This window comes from Leguminivora glycinivorella, chromosome 15 (assembly GCF_023078275.1).
Source record: "Leguminivora glycinivorella isolate SPB_JAAS2020 chromosome 15, LegGlyc_1.1, whole genome shotgun sequence".
NCBI classification, from domain to species: Eukaryota; Metazoa; Arthropoda; class Insecta; order Lepidoptera; family Tortricidae; genus Leguminivora; species Leguminivora glycinivorella.
The window spans coordinates 4967951-4988326 of record NC_062985.1 but is presented as its reverse complement, the minus strand read 5'-3'; the positions used below and the strand labels follow the sequence as shown (position 1 = coordinate 4988326).

At 35.6% G+C, this 20376-nt stretch overlaps 1 protein-coding gene across 1 annotated transcript in view; it reads right to left on the bottom strand.

Annotated features, from left to right (window-relative positions):
- Positions 1 to 7925, bottom strand: part of LOC125233919 (hemicentin-2-like) — a 190663-nt gene extending 182738 nt beyond the window's left edge. The window contains 1 exon segment of the mRNA XM_048140091.1: positions 7751 to 7925. The gene's annotated coding sequence lies outside the window, so the exon portion shown is untranslated.
- Positions 7926 to 20376: the final 12451 nt, after the last annotated feature.

Genomic DNA, 20376 nt, shown 5'->3' with positions numbered 1-20376 from the left:
AAACAAACTTTTTCCACGGAGTGAAACACAACTATTTTCACCACACTAACACACAAAATACTGACTATAAAACATCAAATAAATCAAATCCATATATTTTTTTTTATATTCATATTAATAGGTAAATTCTACCAGCCAAGCTTAATATCAAGTTAAAGCTTGTATATTTCGCATTATTGTGGTTAAAATGCTATCTGTTGTCGAAGAAAGTTTTCACTAGTTGGTGTGGTGAAAAAGAAATGACTGTAAATACTGACCATAAAAATTATTCTGTTAATATTTCTCAACTCAGAACGCAAAAAAGGCTTTTAATTTATAAAGTAGATATGGCTTTAAATTTTGGCTACGAGTCTAATTGCCGTATTGCCTTTTATCAAAACCAATAAACCGTTCTGAATCGTAAATTCAACTGAATAGCATTCTACCAATAGGGAAACCGGATTGAATCACCAAAACTTCTGAGGCTCAAATAACCATAATTTAAATGGTGTCAATGCGGCGAATATTGATACAGGGATTGCCAAAGTTGGAGGATTTAACACAAGTCGGAATGCTAACAGATGTATCTATATAGCACTAAGCATTCGGTGTTTTTAGCCTAATATTCTTAGTTTGTAAGGAAGACATTGCATGTACGCAATTAATATTCACATACGTAGCTTTGACATGTAGTGAACATGGAATTTTTCACATGCCCTGTGGCAGAGCATATTAAGGATCTCCAATGTAAACACTTTATAACATCTACTGTAATGCACCATATGTTCTTGTGAATAAACTTTCATTCATTCATTCATATAGCTGCCGCTGAATAGTAACCCCCATTCATAAAGGTTCACTAAAGTTATCGAACAGATAAAAATCGTTTTTCCCTTTCCGACGATTAGTGTGATAGAAAGGGATAAACGAACTGTATCGGCTTGATAACTTATAAAGAACGTTTATGAATGAACAGTGTGCAAGAAATATTAAACATTAGACGTATAAATACTGACCGGGATATAGACCGCGATATCACAGTGATCATGCATCATGATGCAACTGCGAAATATCGGGAGCTCGACAAAAATCAAACAGGTAATATCCCGGTCATTATAAGTCTAATGAAAATAACCGTGAATCATTCAAAACTCTTAATAGTAAACATATTTCAAAAGGATAAAAAAGATAAAATTCACGCTTTTGTCAGGACTTGAACTTCTGTTACTTAATTCTGTTATCCGTACTTTTAACTGGCCTGCGACCTTAAGTTGAGAACGCGTGACATATCTAGGGGTAAGAGTAACTTAAAATCATATGTGTGAGACTGTTCTAATCTTGAGAGTTTTGAATGATTCACGGTTAGTTTCATTAGACTTATATTGACCGGGTCATTAGACTGTGATTACCTTTTGGTTTTTGTCGAGCTCACGATATTTCATAATCTCTACAAAAAAAGGTAATCAGCGTCTATATCCCGGTCAATTTAAATAAAATGTTTTCTAGTAAGTTTTGGTAGGTACGCGGAAAACTGAATGTTTAGGACACATATAAAATATAATATTATAGTCTTTGTATGGCAAATGCGAGTTCTCAGTTCAAAGTAACTAGTTAGTTACCTACTATTTAAATTTGCTTACAGTAAAGCTGGTATGTTTCACATTTATTATGTCTTCCTACACCCTATTCTAAAGTAGGTATGTGGGTGGCTTTTGTTCTTTATAACAATAAACAGGCTCGTCAAACGTTTGTGCCGATATCATGAATGGCATTTGAATAAAATGTTACATAATAATATTCGTTTGATTCTTTTCAGGAGTGGAATTTATTCTGGTTGACATTTAAAATTTAAGGAGAACAATAAAATAATTGAAACGAGTTTTCGAACGTGACAGTGCGTTTATACGGCTGTGTTTGTCAGTCAATTTGTTACCTTTTGAGATATAAACCGCAGAACTAAATGTAATTATACTCGTAGGTACCTTGTTTAAAAAATCACTCCCTAGAAGTGCGAAAAGCGGATTGAAATTGAAATTGATTCATCGCCTGATAATCAATGCAAGCATATCCTCGAATTGAATGATTGCCATCACACTTTATCAATGCGTTATAGTTGTATCCTAATTAAATTAAAAAAAATTGTACTATGATTATCAAATTATATTTTTAAATATTTATTGATTTGTTGTTTTTGATATAAATAAAGAGCTGAAATGGATTTCTTTTATTTAAGTGTGATGTCGATTTAATTTAGGCTAGAAATCAATTTAACCATATTAACAATACACTTAAATACATGCAAATAATAGCGCAATGAAACTCTTGAATTTAAAATACCCAGTGTTAAAATAAAGTAGGTACCTATTTTAATACTCAGCTGATTCTAAAAACGAATGTTCAAGTTTCTGCTACTGGAATTTGTTAGTAGGTATTTATTATTCGGACGTTCAAGAACCGTTCTATTTTCGGAATAAACACTGATCTGTACTAATATCCTTAGAGGATCAGACCAATTTAATTGGCTGAATATGTTTTAGACAGTTACTGTTTCTACTTGTTAATTTCAGCAAAAGAGAATATTTGATTATAAACAAAATTTCAAATGGAATTAATGTCCGATAAATTATTTATTGCTTTTAGAACGGAAACCAACGACTTGGAATGATTACAAACTAGTTTATTTTAAACTATATTTTATTTTAAATTTTATTTATCACATTTTACTTACCTATTTAAATAAATGTAAACCAAATCTACCCTCAAAAGGCTCCTTATGCCAGTTAAGAGTAAATTAAAACATTACACGACCAAATAAAAATGTTAAAGACAGATCCGCTTGGTTTTTTATTTGGTTGTTTAACCGACAAAATACTACTACCCGGAAAAGTACAAAATATTTGTTTATGTACGTTCTTTTAAATACCTACCTGTAAGTACAAAGTATAATAGTATCTATATCATGAAAAATATACCTGTGGAAGGTTCCTGAAACTACTAACATAAAACATACTAGCACAGTCTTAAAATATTACACAAAAACCGAAAACGACCGCGCCATCCAACACTTCCCTGATGAAGGTATCATCGCGAGAATTTGGCATAGACTGATGATTTCGCCTCACTAGCGTTATTGAACGAAAAGGGTTCCAATCCATTGGGAAAACTAACGTACATTTTGAGGAACGACGGGAAAAGGGGATAGATAAGTTTATAACTTTATAGGCAAAATATATATGTATAGGTTAGCAGGTATATTTGGATATGTAAAACAATTCCATTATTGTAAATATCGCTAAGACATAACTCAATATGAAAAGTTCAAGTGTATTAAAAAGTATAGGTATGCAACCGTATTTAGTAAATAAAAAAAATGATCCCCAAAAATTAATAACGAAACATAAAGAAGTTTTTTTGATCCCTCCTCGAACCACATGTCATTGTATGTGTACAAAATAAAGCATCTTGTTTCTACGTTTATTCAAAAAATGTTGAACAAATAAATACAGCTTGCATTTTTGCGCGAAAAATGTTTCTGTGACAATCGTGGACCAATCACTGAAGGCTTTGTCCGGGAAGTCGAAAAAACTGATGGAATTCAACAAATAACCAATAGTTTTTTGAATATGAATTATATTTTGAAACTAAAAGGATAAAAAAGGGTAAAAAACTAACCTACTAATCAAAGATGCTTTAGAGGAAAACCGTCAGAACTTTCTTTATTAAAAACTTTTCATATTGTCAGCCCAAGAACCTACCTACTACAAGCAAGTTATTAGTCACCATATTATCTACAAACAAAAAGTATGTTATTTATTAATGGTTACAATCACATTCTCCCTTGGAAATATATAATATTCCTACAATTTGACGTATAAACTAAACCCGGCTCAGAAAATTTAAATTTTGAAAAAACCCTCGACATAGTGGACCGATTTTCATGAAACATGGCTAAGAACACTCCCGAATAACTCAGCCATCAAACAAAAAAAAAATAAATCTAAATCGGTTCATCCATTCGGGAGCTACGATGCCACAGAAAAACACACACAAACAGATAGACAGACAGATAGACAGACAAACAGACAGACAGACACCTCAAACTTATAGCACCCCGTCGTTTTTGCGTCGGGGGTTAAAAATGGGTACTGAACACATTTTATTTTATTTTCCGTGTAAAATGGCTATAATAATAAAATTATAGGCGCGGACAGACAGAAAGGCGAGCTGCTACACTAATTCTTAGGGTTTGGATATGTCATTTAAGAACGGACCGGACCTCAAAAAAATCCCATTCAATTCCAATTAGAAATCAGAAGCCCATATTTATATTTTAATGTATACCAAAAATACAGATACCAATGAAATAAACAAAATACCTTTTACAACTTAATTTCATAATCATAATATATACAATAGGTACACAAAAAATACATTCCTTATTTTCCGTTGTAGGTTTCGGGTTTCGTCAAAAACAGAGAGTAAAATATTCATTAAACGGAAGCCATCCGACATGCAAATTGACTTTCGCAAGTATTTTTGTTTTAATTTAAAATACAGGAGTATTTTTTTAGGGTTTCATAAACCAGGCTATAGGCTAGTTTCCTACAGTTAAAATAAAATATTTTATGCAGTGCACGAAATAAAGCACCACATAATTATAAGAAAAACATGGACAGTAGTGATGTTTAAACATAATTTCCATTTAATAAGTCAAAGAGAAAGATATAAAGTAAATGAATTGACCGTGACGTCACTCCTCAGTATTTCATAGTAATTCCATATTAGCAAATCGTTGTGACAGTTCTTAAAAAGAAGCTGATTTGACTAGTAGGAAACTAGCCTATTATAGGCCAGGCTAAACGTTTTTTAGGACATTTTTGACCCCCGAAGCCTCGGAGGAAATATAGACTGGAGTAGCCTTTCAGTTACTTACCCCTCTGCCAAAAAACTTGAACAAATGTTCATAAAGTCACGTAAATACAATTTCACAATCGATTCATGCTCATTCACAGAATCGCCACGACACATATCACTGGTACTTAAAAATGCCCGCGTGTGCTGTGAACACTTGTAATAAGCGCTCAAATACCTCAAGTTTGCAAAAAGATGGCATAATATTCCATTTGTAAGTAATTTTAATATTGTTGTATTACTGTTTTTATTATCTAAATGATAATATTTTTGTCATACGTCATCGAATATCGATTTATGTGATCGAATGCAATCGATTTGAAATTTGTTGGTGGGTAGAAATTACGTCACGAACACTCCCCACGAGACTTCGATTTTTTGCTGTTTAAGAAGTTACCTAATGTGGTTTAAAATAGGGTCGATATTTATATATCAATTTATTCATAAAAATCTAGAAAAGGCGCACTCCCCACGAGACTTCATTTTTATATTTTGTAAGAATTGACCTAATTGCAATTAGAATAGAGCATATAATAATATTGACAAGGATAATTGAAAATTAGAAAATTCACCTGCCCGAGACTTGGTCGTAGAGATGTGGGCATGGTCGATGAAATACCAACTATCGATAGAAAAGTATGATTTGCAAACCTTGATCACACAATTCATTTGAAATATATTTGCAATTTTCCGAAAGAGAATGATTTGAGTTTTATTACATGTACTTAATAAACTTTTCACTTTGAACCAGTATTGATAACAGTTAATGAAGACTAAACCATTTCTAGTTTATTTATTTAACCAAGTTTGTCTATAATGATTTAGTACCACCAACCGCAGTAAACGTTGTTGATTAGTTAGTCTGGAAAAATAAATTAATGTTTTGTCAAAATGTCAAATATTCCTTTACCTACTAATCCCATTATCCATCGCTAGTCCACCCGCGTGATACCTACTACCCAGGATTGTCATTAGTGAATTTTAATATGATTATAATAGTGCCAAACATTAAACAGATCTAGAAAAAACAACGAAATCATTAAAATTATAATTTGCTTGATTAATTATTATCGACTTCAGTTATCGATGCCTGCTTATCCCTATAGTTTGAGACACACACGTGCGCATTTAGTGTCCGTATACACTGTGTTTCTACGAAGTATTTCCATGTGTGATATATCTGTGTGCATCATAATGAGCATGTGTTATTTTTTTATCATAATATGCGTGTGTATTGACAATAATATTTTTTGCATTTGTGAGTACTCCTTTACATGTGTTATTTCCTCACCTCCCGCGAATCTTGGCAGAATTATTTGTACGTAGACGCAACATGAAGGCTACTCCAGTTTATATTTCCTCCGAGCCCGAAGCAAAATGAGAGGGGTGATATGTGTGGGTGTGTATGTGTTCGTTATACGTAATGTAAAATACCCTATATAATGGACGGTGATGCCATTATGGACAAAAAAAAATACAAATCCTTAAAAATAAGTATCTAAAATTTGTTTCTAAAAACTGACGGCATTGTACCATGAACAGGACTCATAGAACTGGTCAATTGAAGTTTTATTTAATTCGGTTATTTATGAAGGATTAGGAGGTAAGATGAAAGTCATTAGTTTACTGAAAAATATATTAGGACGAATTCTTAGTAATGGTAGACTTATATTGACCGGAATATAGACTGTGATTACCTTTTTGATTTTTGTCGAGCTCCCGATATTTGGACGCAGTTGCATGCATTATGATCATAAAATCATCATGATCACAGAGTCAATATAAGTCTAATGAAAATAACCGTGAATCATTCAAAACTCTTAGTAATGTTGTTAAGAGAGTTGTGTTCAATCACGACGAATTCTTAGTACTTAATGTTGCTGAGAGAGTTGAGTTCATGTATAAAATAATAAAAAAATAATACTCGGTGTAAATTTGAATGACTTTTACTTACTGCATTAGCCATGAGATAGGGTATAAAACATACTATGTAATTTGATATAGTATCAGTTGGCTTTAAAAGTAAAATATTAAACTTATTTCACTGTCCATAATAGGGCATTTATTACTGGAGAACTGACGTCCATGATTGGAGAAAAAACACCTCGTTTTAATTAGTTAACTATGAGGAAACCAATAGCAGTATCTATTCTGCATTACGCTTGAAATGTAAAAGAAGGATATAGATTCAAGATTTAACACGCTTAGTGGTAGAATTTTTATATGTATCAGTGAAATATCAAAAATAGGTTAAACAATTTCTTAAACTGTCCGTGATTGGTTTGTTACTGTATGTTTTATTAAAAAAATGTGACAAAATAAATTAAAAGGTACGACATTGTCGGTTATCGATAAGATCGATTTGATATTGAAAGTATCATGGGAAAAGAGTTTTATTAGCAATCGACAATAAGCACTCTTTAACTGAATGTCTAATTTAATTAAAAATATTTATTTTGATTCAATCAATATATGAAGTAATATATTTACAATTAATTTCTTGTGAGAATGTGAGAAGGGTCGTTCATTTCACGAAATTTTACTATTAAACTTCTTTGCCGCGTCGCGCCTCCTTCTTTCCTTTTTAACTTACAATAATATATTAGGCATACATATAAAATCGACATACGTTTCGCAAATAACACTAGGTATGTTTTATATATTGAAAATTAAATAAAGTACGTGCTACTCTGCGTGTGAGTGAAAAGTATAGTAAGCGAACGTAAACTAACACAATGTCTATACTATGACCTTACTTTTCAATTCTGGTAGAATGTGGAATATTTTCTTAAGAACGGGCATCAAAATCTTAAGCCAATAAATAAACATAAAACTAAAGTTTTTAACAAACGAAACTAACCTTATTTTTCCTTTCAAACTTCCTTCATTAACCGACAAACTACATATGTCATAACACAAAAGTTCACAACACTTCAAAACACTGTCAAATACCGTCCAATGCACACACGTGTTCCAAATTTAAAATTTTAAACGGCGCGTTCGAACGGGCGAGTTTCGAACGGAGAACACATAGAGGCTCGTTCGGTAATCGCGAAGCGACTGACTGGGACCCCGCGAGCCGAAGCGCTAGTGCGCATGACGCGACCTTTTATTTTATATTTTGACATACCCTGCCCGTGACATTCCGCGGTAAAACGTACTCGTAAATTATTCAATTTTATTTAATTATCTGCACCCCACGGATCATGACATTCATGACAGGGATGTGTGATTCTCCATCTTTGTATTAATATTATAAATAGTAGGAAACAAATAAGTAACGGCAATGGTTGTTGTTTAATGAAATAACTGTTCAACTTTTCTGTAATAATTAAAAATTAAAATAATTAAGCAATAAGATATAACAACAAGTAAATAAGAAATTTAAGCAAATAACAATAATAATAAGTCCGGTAGTACCACGAAAGCAAAAAACTACAGACCCATTACGTGCTTGCCTACACTCTACAAGCTCCTTACATCCATTTTGAGAGCAAAAATTAACGCGCATATTGTCGCAAACAACATTTTGGCCACCGCTCAAAATGGATGTAGGGTTGGGTCCCGTGGTACTAAAGAGCTCCTCCTCATAGACATGACCATTTGCCAACAAGTTCGGCGGAACAAGGGGGCCATCTCGGCCGCTTGGATTGACTATAAGAAGGCCTATGATTCGGTGCCTCACTCATGGCTGAGGCGGATATTGGAGCTGTATAAACTTGATACAGCTCTAATATCCTTCCTGGCCGCATGTATGAGGCAGTGGACCACAGTCCTTCGTCAACCAGGAGGTAGGGATGCCCCCTGGTCCGCAGGACTTCATAAGGATTGAGCGAGGTATATTCCAGGGTGATAGTCTGAGTCCTTTATGGTTCTGCCTAGCTCTGAATCCCCTCAGCACCCTGCTGAAGGATTCTGGGCTAGGTTGCCGGCTTCGGAGAGAGGGTGAAGTCATCTCTCACCTTCTGTACATGGACGATCTCAAACTATTTGCACCGAACACCCAAGACCTGATGGTGCTACTGAAAAACACAGAAGTTTTCAGTACCGCCATCAGAATGGAGTTTGGTGTCGATAAGTGTGCGGTTATGCATGTACAGCGGGGGGAGGTTGTAAATTCAGAAAATTTACAACTTTCTGAGACGATGTCGTTCAGATCTATCTCTGAATCAGAAACCTATAAGTACCTTGGTATGTCACAGTCGTTGGGTATTGAGGATGTTGGCATTAGACGGTCGGTGAAGGAGCGCTTTTTCAGTCGGCTGACAAAAGTCCTTAACAGTCTTTTGTCAGGAGGCAACAAAGTGCGCGCCTTTAACGCCTGGGTAATGCCTCTACTGACATACTCCTTTGGCATACTAAGGTGGACACAGACCGAGCTGGACGCCCTGGATCGGAGGGTCCGGTCACTGCTTACCACACACCGTATGTTACACCCGCGCTCGTCTGTTATGAGATTGTACATCCCACGGAAGTGCGGAGGTCGAGGCTTCCTAAACGCCAAAAATCTCCACAACCGTGAGGTGTACAATCTCAGGAATTACTTCCTTAACAACGAGTGTGGGATGCATCGTGATGTGGTGGCAGTGAACTGGCGCAAACCTGTGGTACTAAGTACTGCGGACCGCAAGGCGGTATGGGAGAGCAAGCAGCTACACGGGCGGATCTACAAGGCCCTCACGGGACCCGATGTAGACCTGCTCGCATCGGTGAACTGGTTACGATTCGGGGACCTCTTCGGAGAAACTGAGGGTTTTGCCTGTGCAATTGCGGACGAAGTTATGATGACGAACAACTACCGGAAATATATCCTGAAGGACGGCACGGTCGGCATTTGTCGGGCATGCCGCCGTCCCGGAGAATCACTCAGGCAGAGATGGGCGGCGGGAAAATACCCGGGGTAGATATCGGGTATTTACCGGGTATTTACCCAATCTACCCGATATTTACCTTTTCTACCCTAATGGGTGGGTATAAATAAATATTGTTATAAAATGGGTCATAAATTGAATTTAATCGTGAAAAAATGTTTTCTTGGTATTGTATAATATATTTATATTTTATTAATATAGTTCTATAAACATATATCGAAGTATTTGTATTGAATAAGGAATTTGTTAAATATCATTGACATGCTTGTGTGTTTGTTACCTCCTCCTCCTAAACGGCTGAACCGATGGGGATTAAATTTTGTGTGCTTATTATAGTTCCTCTCAAGTAACAATTTCTGGTCCTATAGTGGTCGAGGACATCAAATTAAATCACACTAAATGGTCCTATATTGGTACTGTAGAGCCGATTTGGCGCAATTATGCAGCCATTTAGTGATATAATAGGCCTATAGCAGTATCATCCGTGACGTTTAAGGTCTATAATGGTGATATAATGATGACTATTGTGCTAATTTGTTGACATAGAGGACACAGTAACGCTATTATAGTATCAATTTATGCTATAGTAGCATTTGAGATTCCGTTATACAGGTTATTTTGTTCTATAATAGCAGTTGCCGTCCCTTTTAATGCGAAATTTCTAAAATAATTTAATGTGTGTAATATTTAACAAAAACCGGCCAAGAGCGTGTCGGGCCACGCTCAGTGTAGGGTTCCGTAGTTTTCCGTATTTTTCTCAAAAACCACTGAACCTATCGAGTTCAAAACAATTTTCCTAGAAAGTATTTATAAAGTTCTACTTTTGTGATTTTTTTTTATATTTTTTAAACATATGGTTCAAAAGTTAGAGGGGGGGGGGGGACGCACTTTTTTTCCTTTAGGAGCGATTATTTCCGAAAATATTAATATTATCAAAAAACGATCTTAGCAAACCCTTACTAATTTTTTAATACCTATCCAACAATATATCACACGTTGGGGTTGGAATGAACAAAAATATCAGCCCCCACTTTACATGTAGGAGGGGTACCCTAATAAAACATTTTTTTCCATTTTTTATTTTTGCACTTTGTTGGCGTGATTGATATACATATTGGTACCAAATTTCAGCTTTCTAGTGCTAACGGTTACTGAGATTATCCGCGGACGGACGGACGGACGGACGGACGGACAGACAGACATGGCGAAACTATAAGGGTTCCTAGTTGACTACGGAACCCTAAAAACTGTTCTAAACGAGGAACTTAACGAAAAGTGGCGTGTGAACTTGTGAAGTTTAGTGTCAATTAACATAATTTGGATTTCGTATACTTCCATCGTTACTGCAAAAAGGTATGCGATGGAAATTTTACCGTTAAAAGAATATTAGTTTAATGGAGTATTTTAAATGCGCCCTCGATTTATACATGTTTTGAATAAAATAAATAAATATAATTTAATACAATAAAATTATTGGCACCATAGTTTCTACTATGGATCCAAGAAGTAAAACATACGCTTTTATAGTTCGACTATATCACTTATCATACGCATTCACTGCCATAAGCCCGCCACCGTGGATTCAATTAGGGTTGCATGAGAATTTAACTATGATCCAGTTTAACTTATAAGTTCTTTCTATAGAAAACAATACTTGTTCTCAATGTTTTACTATAGAAAGATCTTTTAAACAGTATTAATAAATGTTGTTTTCTTTTTAGTATGACAAATCTAAACTACAATTGGTCGCTATGTGTATTTTTAAAGTTAATTTCTAGAAAAACACTGTACGGAACCAGATACCAAATTTTTGGCCTGATTTCATAATAACGATGTAAAAACACCATAAAGCAGCCTTTTAAGGTCAAAATTGTCATTTAAAAGTAATCGTTTTCTACTCTTATATATCTGATTTGGTTTATAAAACATATAGTAAACTCAGCTATAACGCTATTGTGTTTTAAAAGAGATACCGAAACCATTATTCAACAGGTCTGTGATATTTAAAGAGTCATTGTGGCGTATACGGCGATGAGATATAAAAGGCATTAGAAAACGACTATAACCTTTTCAAAGCTATATAAACGTATCCTGAAAACTTCATTATACAGCAAAATAGCTCTATAATGGTATTCATATCACTACTATACAGTGTTAAATACTATAGCAGTGTTTCCCAAAGCTACTATATCCCAAAATAGTGGTATAGTTAGGTTTTAAATCTGTTAAAACACAACTACTAAAAATACTATAAGCGGCTTGTTGGTAACCTTAATAGCTCAAATTGATAGCATAACAGTGATTCCTAACACTATTATACAATAATATTGTTTTTATTTGATCCTGTTATAGACCAGGCCTATAGCGGCTGTATAAAATGGTGATATAAACGTTTACATCACTTCCTAATAACACCTTTTAGCTGTATAACGCAACAACTATAGCGGCTTGTCAGGAACCTTAATAGCGCAAATTGATTGCATAGCAGTGATTCCTAACACTATGATACAATAATATAGACCTATAGTAGTCATATTTGATCCTGTTATAGACCAGGCCTATAGCGGCTCTATAAAATGGTGATATAAACGTTTACATCACTTCCTAATAACACCTTTTAGCGGTACAAGCTTATAGAGCTAAAAGGTGTTACTGGAGGCTTTTATACGACAGGCGGTCACGCCGAAAACCTTTATACGACATCTATAGTAGCTTTTAGCGTCGAAAACCAAAATTATAGCACTAAAATGTTACTTGCTGTTTGTTTGGTAAAGCCTACTATCTAGCCGAAGTCCAGTATCTAGCCGAAGTCACATAGAAGGCATTATTACAGTCCGAATTCAAAGCAAGTGTTAATTAAAATCACACATGGACGTGGCGCTTGTTTAGCTAAGTACAAACTAAAGTATAAGTATTATCCCATAAATAAAAATAAAAAACAGTAACTGACCGGTCAAGTGACTTATTGCACCCTTTCAATACGGATGCACCTACCTGGCGTTTTGCAAAGCTGTGACCTCATTGGCTAATGAATCTGAATTTGTCTGTCCACCGTGTTTAAGTTAAGTAAGTTATTTGAATACTTAGTGGGCCTAAAACATCTGGGGAATACAACTTTTTAATTGAATGTGGTAAATTACACATGATATATGGAATATTTGGAATCTCTGTTAACATTTTAATATTAGTTAGTCAAATAAATATATTTATTTTAGTAGAAAAATATATTTCAGTCATGTAAATTAAGAATAATCTTTAATTTCATAGATTATTTTTTATACCCGCTCATTTGGGTAGATACGGGTAAATACCGGGTAGATTGGGTAGATATGGGTATTTTCCCGGTATTTACCCGTCAGCGCCCATCTCTGCTCAGGCATATCATTTCCGGTTGTTCTCATCTTGCTAACGGTGAGTACTTGCACAGGCATAATCTCGTAGCCCGGATCATTCACCAGCAGCTTGCTCTTCAATACGGCCTTGTGGACCGCGAAGTACCGTACTACAAGTACTGCGCCAGTTCTTGAAAATGGCCGTGCCACGCTCTATTGGGATCGATCTATTATCACTGACAGGACTATTGTAGCCAATAAGCCTGACATTGTGATAATAGATCGACCGCAACGCCGGGCCGTGCTCGTTGACATCACCATCCCCCATGATGAGAATCTCGTGAAAGCCGAGAAGGACAAGTCCAGTAAGTACCTAGACTTGGCTCACGAGATAACCACCATGTGGGATGTTGATTCAACGATCATTGTCCCGATAGTCGTTTCAGCGAACGGTCTCATAGCGAAGAGTCTCGACCAACATCTTAAGAGACTCTCGCTCGGTGGTTGGATCAAGGGCCAGATGCAGAAGGCGGTGATTTTGGACACAGCGCGGATAGTCCGACGGTTCCTCTCTCTGCAGCCCTAACCACCGGCAGCTTGGGCCCTGCCCCGCTGCTGGCGGCACCCTAGGTTAGGTTTTTTATAATGTGTTTATATGTTTTATATTGTTTTGTAAGTGTTTTATTTTATTTTACTTTTATACTCATATTGTAAAAAACCTAATCTAAGAAAAGAAATAAATAAAATAAATATAATAATAAGAAAATGAAATAAAAATAACGTTAATAAAAAATCACTTACAATGAATAAAACGAAAAGGCATCCTAAAAAAAATAGGTAGGTAAAGTAAAACCACAGGTAAAATCATTTCGCAGAAATCATCTCATACCCGAGCATTTCTTTTTTTTGCCACTTTTATGAAGTGTGATATTTAAAAAAAAATATGCTATTTCTACTCAGAATTACTAGCTTTTTCAATCCTAGTAGTTAAAAAAATTGTCCCATACGATTTTTTCTTATTTTGTTTCCATTTTCCGTACATGTTGTACGGGGTAACAAAATAGGAAAGTAACAAAAATGTATGGAAATTCTGGGACACTTTTTTTCTCCCAGTGAGATTGAAAGTACTCGTGATTCTGAGTACAATTGACCTAAAATTCCCTAAAACAATCAATTTTTTTTTATTGGCAAAAAAAAAGAAATGCTCACCCAATGAAATGATAACCTTTACAAGAAACTTTATACAGTAGAAAATCGTACAATTGCGAACCGAGCTTTGTGTTGTTAAATTGGTTTCTGCTCCTTTACTACAAATATTTGATACATTTTTGAACCTGTGACATACTTGGCGCAAATCATCTTAATGTGGTAGTGTGACTTCCATGCACTCTTACCTTAGTCAGTAACTTAAACGACGTAGAAAAGGACATTATTTGTGAACAGCGCTCCCAATCTTTTACTTACATGTACCAAAAATTACATTAATTTTCCTCCACTAACTTTTTTTTTGGTACCACATCGGTGGCAAACAGGCATAAGGTCCGCCTGATGGAATGCGGTCGCCGTAACCTATGGACGCCTGCAACTCAAGGGGTGTCACATGTGCGTTGCTAATCCATTTAGAAACATGTCCTAAAATAATAAATACGCATGGTAAAAGCTTAATTATTTACTGAAAATACTATAGATGGTATGTGATACTGATAATATTTTCAGCGATAAGCTGATAGAAAAATCACCGGACCGGAATGGAATGGGGTCTGTGTTGGCAACATGCCCATCTCTGGCTTCAGCCGTCGAACCTACACGGTACCGAATTGTTCAAAAAGTGGATCCTACTGAATGGAAGTTGGCTAAATGTACCTATCTGTAATTGCCTTGAATAAAGAACCGATGTGTAGGTATGAATAATCCTTGAAGTAGATATATTTATAGTCTGAAATTCAAATACGGTTTATTTACAGAGGAAAAGTAAGTAACACGAATTGAGACAGATTTAATTTAACGATCTTTAGGGGCCTATAGATAATAGACAATAGATATTATCTATTTCAGTTTGATTTTTTATTGGTTGACGACCGGTCTGGCTCAGTCGGTAGTGACCCTGCCTGCTGAGCGGCGGTCCTGGGTTCGAATCCCGGTAAGGGCATTTATTTGTGTGATGAGCACAGATATTTGTTCCTGAGTCATGGACGTTTTCTATGTATATAAGTATGTATTTATCTATTTAAGTATGTATATCGTCGCTTAGCACCCATAGTACAAGCTTTGCTTGGTTTGGGACTAAGTTGATCTGTGTAAGATGTCCCCAATATGTATTTATTTATTTATTTATTCATTTTTTATGCTTTATATTTGCACCTTATGTGGTGTAAAAAACTGATTGTTTTCGTACAACTTACCTTTTAAAAATGACGCCCAACGTGGGGCCACTATAATTATTATAGTGGCCCCACGTTGGGCGTCATTTTTATATGGTGTTGTTTCTGCAACTAGATACTTCATATGAAAGATGTCACAACTTTGCAGCCTGTATAATATCTGGCAGCCAAATACGTAGTGATAATCGCCTTGCCTCTGAAATTCCGTCACGCATAGCCAAAGCTGCAGCCTTATTTGGTAAATTAAACCAACGTGTTTGGAAGTCACACGATCTTAAACTTCAAACCAAACTCTCTGTGTACAAGGCCATGGTACTCCCAATACTTACCTACGCTTCAGAGTCTTGGTGCCTGTACAAAGGAGATATCAGAAAGCTTGACAATTTCCACATGCGTTGCTTACGCAACATACTTAGGATTGACGTTTGTTCCATGGATGACTTTAGACTCCCTAAATCCGTTTTCTATTCGGAACTCAAGGATGGAAAACGCAGCCACGGGGTGCAGATTCTGCGATTCATAGACGTGCTGAAGCGCCACCTTAAAGCCTGCAACATCGCACCTCAGCTCAAAAAATCTAATACAAAAATAAGATAAGACCGAGAATAGCTGACCATAAACTTTAAAATCTAACTCAGTAAAGAAGAAACAAAAAACAAGTAACTTATTAATAATCTGTGAATAGAGATCCAGTGGTTTTAGATTCATCCCACCCGAGATAGTATTTTTTCCGATCCAATTATGTGTTTCTGCTAGATCTAAAATTAACTTAGGTCTGGAAAAGAATACGGTGTGGCAACTACAGTGTACGGCTTGTTCCGCTAACATTAAAAAGTAAACATGTTTTATCCATGTCACCTACATGCATGTGCATGTGTGAGAGATGTCTACTACTAAAAGGTATAGTCAACCAACCTAAATCTTTAGAACCCTTTCACAGTAAAAGTCAAACTCAATAGCAAACAAAGCACGGTGTCAATACAACAGGGTTCTATTTAGAGTGGCCTAGGATTCTACTTGGTTGACTGTACCTACATGCTGAGTATATATCTACCTCTAAATGTGTCTTTCCTTTGCAGAAACTAATGTTTTATGACTAATAAGGACATTTTTAGTACAATTTCTATTAGTGTATCATAATAGGACATTATAGGTCATTCTTACACAGATTGACTGAGCCCCACGGTAAGCTCAAGAAGGCTTGTATTGTGGGTACTCTGACAACGATATATATAATATACAAATACTTACGTCCATGACTCAGAAACAATTATCTGTGCTCATCACACAAATATATGCCCTTACCGGGATTCCAACCCAGGACCGCGGCTCAGCAGGCAGGGTCACTATCGCTACCGACTGAGCCAGACTGGCCGTCAAAGAACCTAATCTTCAAGCGACAGGACCCTTTTATATGGAACGCCACTTATCAATTTAAATTGAGACTTAAGTTCAAATGTCATTTCTGAACAATTTATCCATCCATCGCCTTCGCGCACCTGTTAACTTTGAAAAATATCTTCACTAAAAAGAATTCACATTTAATTCTACTAAAGCGAAAGAAATTCAGACAATCTAGAGCAACCTTTCTCGTCCCATTTGTTTCACGTATATCGGACCGATAAATTATTTTAAAACTTCGTCTTTATTACCTTAGAACTGGTAAAGATTTAAAATATTCTTCGAAGTTTTAGATAGACGAGCTTTCCTCGGAATTATTTTCGGTGTGTTCCGTAACCGTAACTAATGTAACTTTCTAGGAAATCCGAAATTAGGAGTTTGTTTCATGAGATTAAACCTTGAGAGTCACATGGTGTACCCATACCCCTTTACACCCGAGCTGAGACAATCGTGAGGTTATTAGCGGGTTGTTAAAAATAATTGTCAGTTTTAACATATGGCATTTCAAAACTAAGTAAGCAAACTGTTTTTTTTCGGTTGGATAGGGATAAAATGGAAGTATTCTGAGCTTAATATCAATATATACGGTCAATCAAATAATGGTAAAAAATGGCATGATATTATGGCTCGTTGATGATTCTAGTCCGAGTTCTTAACCAAATGTACAGTCCGGTCTGGCAGAAAGCATCAAACTTGGCATGTATATAGCTTATAGGTTTATAAGAAAATATGGAAGTAGAAACACGCCGAGGTGTCAATGTTTCCCCTCTTTCCCCCAACTTTTGTATCCCTGATTTCAGTTTTTTAATATTTCCATGAAAACCGTGAAAGCTATCATCACGATGTCTAGGAGAAGTATATTCTTCATAAAATTCTCTACAATATTGTCTATGGAAGTATAAAGCTAGAACTTATAATTTTCAAACTATGCTCATTTTCCCCTAACAATATTTCTCTTTGATGACCTGAACGATAAGTAAGACTAGCGACTTTGCTCTTTTACCTATGGCGATGTTGCTTCACAAAATTGTTCCTTGGGTGAAACTGATCCGATTTAGCTCAATAGTCACGAAATCGCACGTCACTACCCCCCACAAAGACAAAGGGAAAGGGCCGGTTTCCTGGGTGAAATCTATGCATTACTTCTTTTTGCTCTTAGCGACTAGGGCAAATCGTATATAATTTTCGTGTAATATAGGGACGAGTTAATCATTTCTGAAAAAATCGTTGCACCTTTTCATACAAAAATAACGATTTTATAGCAAAATAATGAATTTCGATGTATTTCATTAAGTATGGAAGTTATGGCATTTACAGTTACAACGCGGCAATTATCAACAAATAAAACATAGGACAGATTAGCCAATAACCCAGTTCTGATGATGGAATCGTGGAAAGGTCGAGGGAACTCCTCAAATATTAAAGGCATAAGATATAGTGATGTTTGTGTTTCTATAAGAACATCATGCATTTACGTTGAGAACAGTGACAAATCGTTATTTTTGTATGATAAGGTGCAACGATTTTTTCAGAAATGATTAACTCGTCCTTATATTACACGAAAATGATATACGATTTGCCCTAGTCACTAAGAGCAAAAAGATGTAAAGCATAGTTTTCACCGAGGAAACCGGCCCTTTCCCCTTGTCTTTGTGGGGGGTAGTGACGTGCGATTTCATGACTATTGAGCTAAATCGGATCAGTTTGACCCAAGGAACAAATTTGTGAAGCAACATCGCCACAGGTAAAAGAGCAAAGTCGCTAGTCTTACTTATCGTTCAGGTCACCAAAGAGATATATCGTTAGGGGAAAATGATCATAGTTTGAAAATTATAAGTTCTAGCTTTATACTTCCAAAGACAATATTGTAGAGAATTTTATGAAGAACATATTTCTCCTAGACATCGTGATGATAGCTTTCACGGTTTTCATGGAAATATTAAAAAACTGAAATCAGGGATACAAAAGTGGGGGGAAAGAGGGGAAACATTGACACCTCGGCGTGTTTCTACTTCCATATTTTCTTATAAACCTATAAGCTATATACATGCCAAGTTTCATGCTTTCTGCCAGCAGGGACTGTACACTCATAGTAAGTCGCTGTTAAGAACTCGGACTATCCCGCCAACGTCAAAGTTTAGGAAGGCACGCGTTTTATGAAGACAATTGGCCGGTCAACTCTACATTTTTCAAATTTGCCGCCTTTTTTTAGTGCCAAGATTTGGTTGACCGTCTATAAAATTGCACGTCTCATCCAAAAAACAATGACATGAAGTAGGCAAATTCATCATAAAAAAATATGTGCTTTGGTTCTCCAAATTTCAAAGCCGCTTGCCTTTAACAGATTTTAAACGTTAGTTAATTATGTTAATCATTACAATTTAAATAACAAAGCTAAAATACTTGATTCACTAATTAATATTCTGTCTGGAAAAATATTATAATTAGTTTCAAATACGCTTTTAAACAATTTACTTGTTGAGATAATTTGTTCCAATTCGAACAATTAGAGTTCCTTTATTCCACGTGTAATTAAAAACTTTTCTTTTCACGAGTCTAAATCTGTTGTCAAGATGTCTATCTTGACAACAGATTTCACGAGACTAAGAAAGTAGAAAGAAGGCCGTTTAAATATGCAGTGTGTATATACAGAGTGGGGCCAACAAAGGCGAAGAATTGAACTGTAGGCTATTCTCCTTATACTGATCAACAATTGTTCAGTGACTTTTAAAAATTATGAAGTCTTTAAATTTTTAATTTTTCATACAAAATAAATATTAGCTTCAATGTACGCCATTATTGTTGTCATTGACGTTGTCTGTCACACTTTAGACTTAACAGAATTCGCAATACATTGCCTCTTAGAAAAAACTTTCAAGGGTGATAAAAATCAAAATACAAGCCATTTTTAAAAGTCGCCGAACAAATGTTGATCAGTATAAGGAGAATAGCCTACAGTTCAATTCTTCGCCTTTGTTACAGGCCCCACTCTGTATAATACAAATCTGCCGTCACCGTCTGCCGGAGATAAAACTGGATACCGTTTTAGTTCATCACTTTCATCTATAGCCCAGTATTTAGTGCCAGTTCCTTTTGGATTTCATTTATTCTCAAAATTCTCAAATAGTCCTTACATCCTGGCGAGTGCTGCCTCTGCGTGCGTCCCATGGGTAATGGGCCATTTTTTTCAAAGTTGTCCACCCCACTTTTTTTGTAACATGGGTATTTTTTACGCGATTAATACTCAGAATCGCGAGCTCTTTCGATCCTGATAGGAGAAAAAAAATGTCCCAAGATTTCCATAAATTTTTTCGAACCTTGCATTCCGTTACTGCCTTACCAAATGTATGAAAAAATGGTAACGGAACGGGAAAAAACCTTGGGACACGTTTTTCTCCTATTAGAATTGAAAGAGCTCGCGATTCTGAGTGGAAACCACATAAAAATTTTCAAATCCAAAAAAAGTGGGGTGGGACAACTTTGAAAAAAATGGCCCAGGTA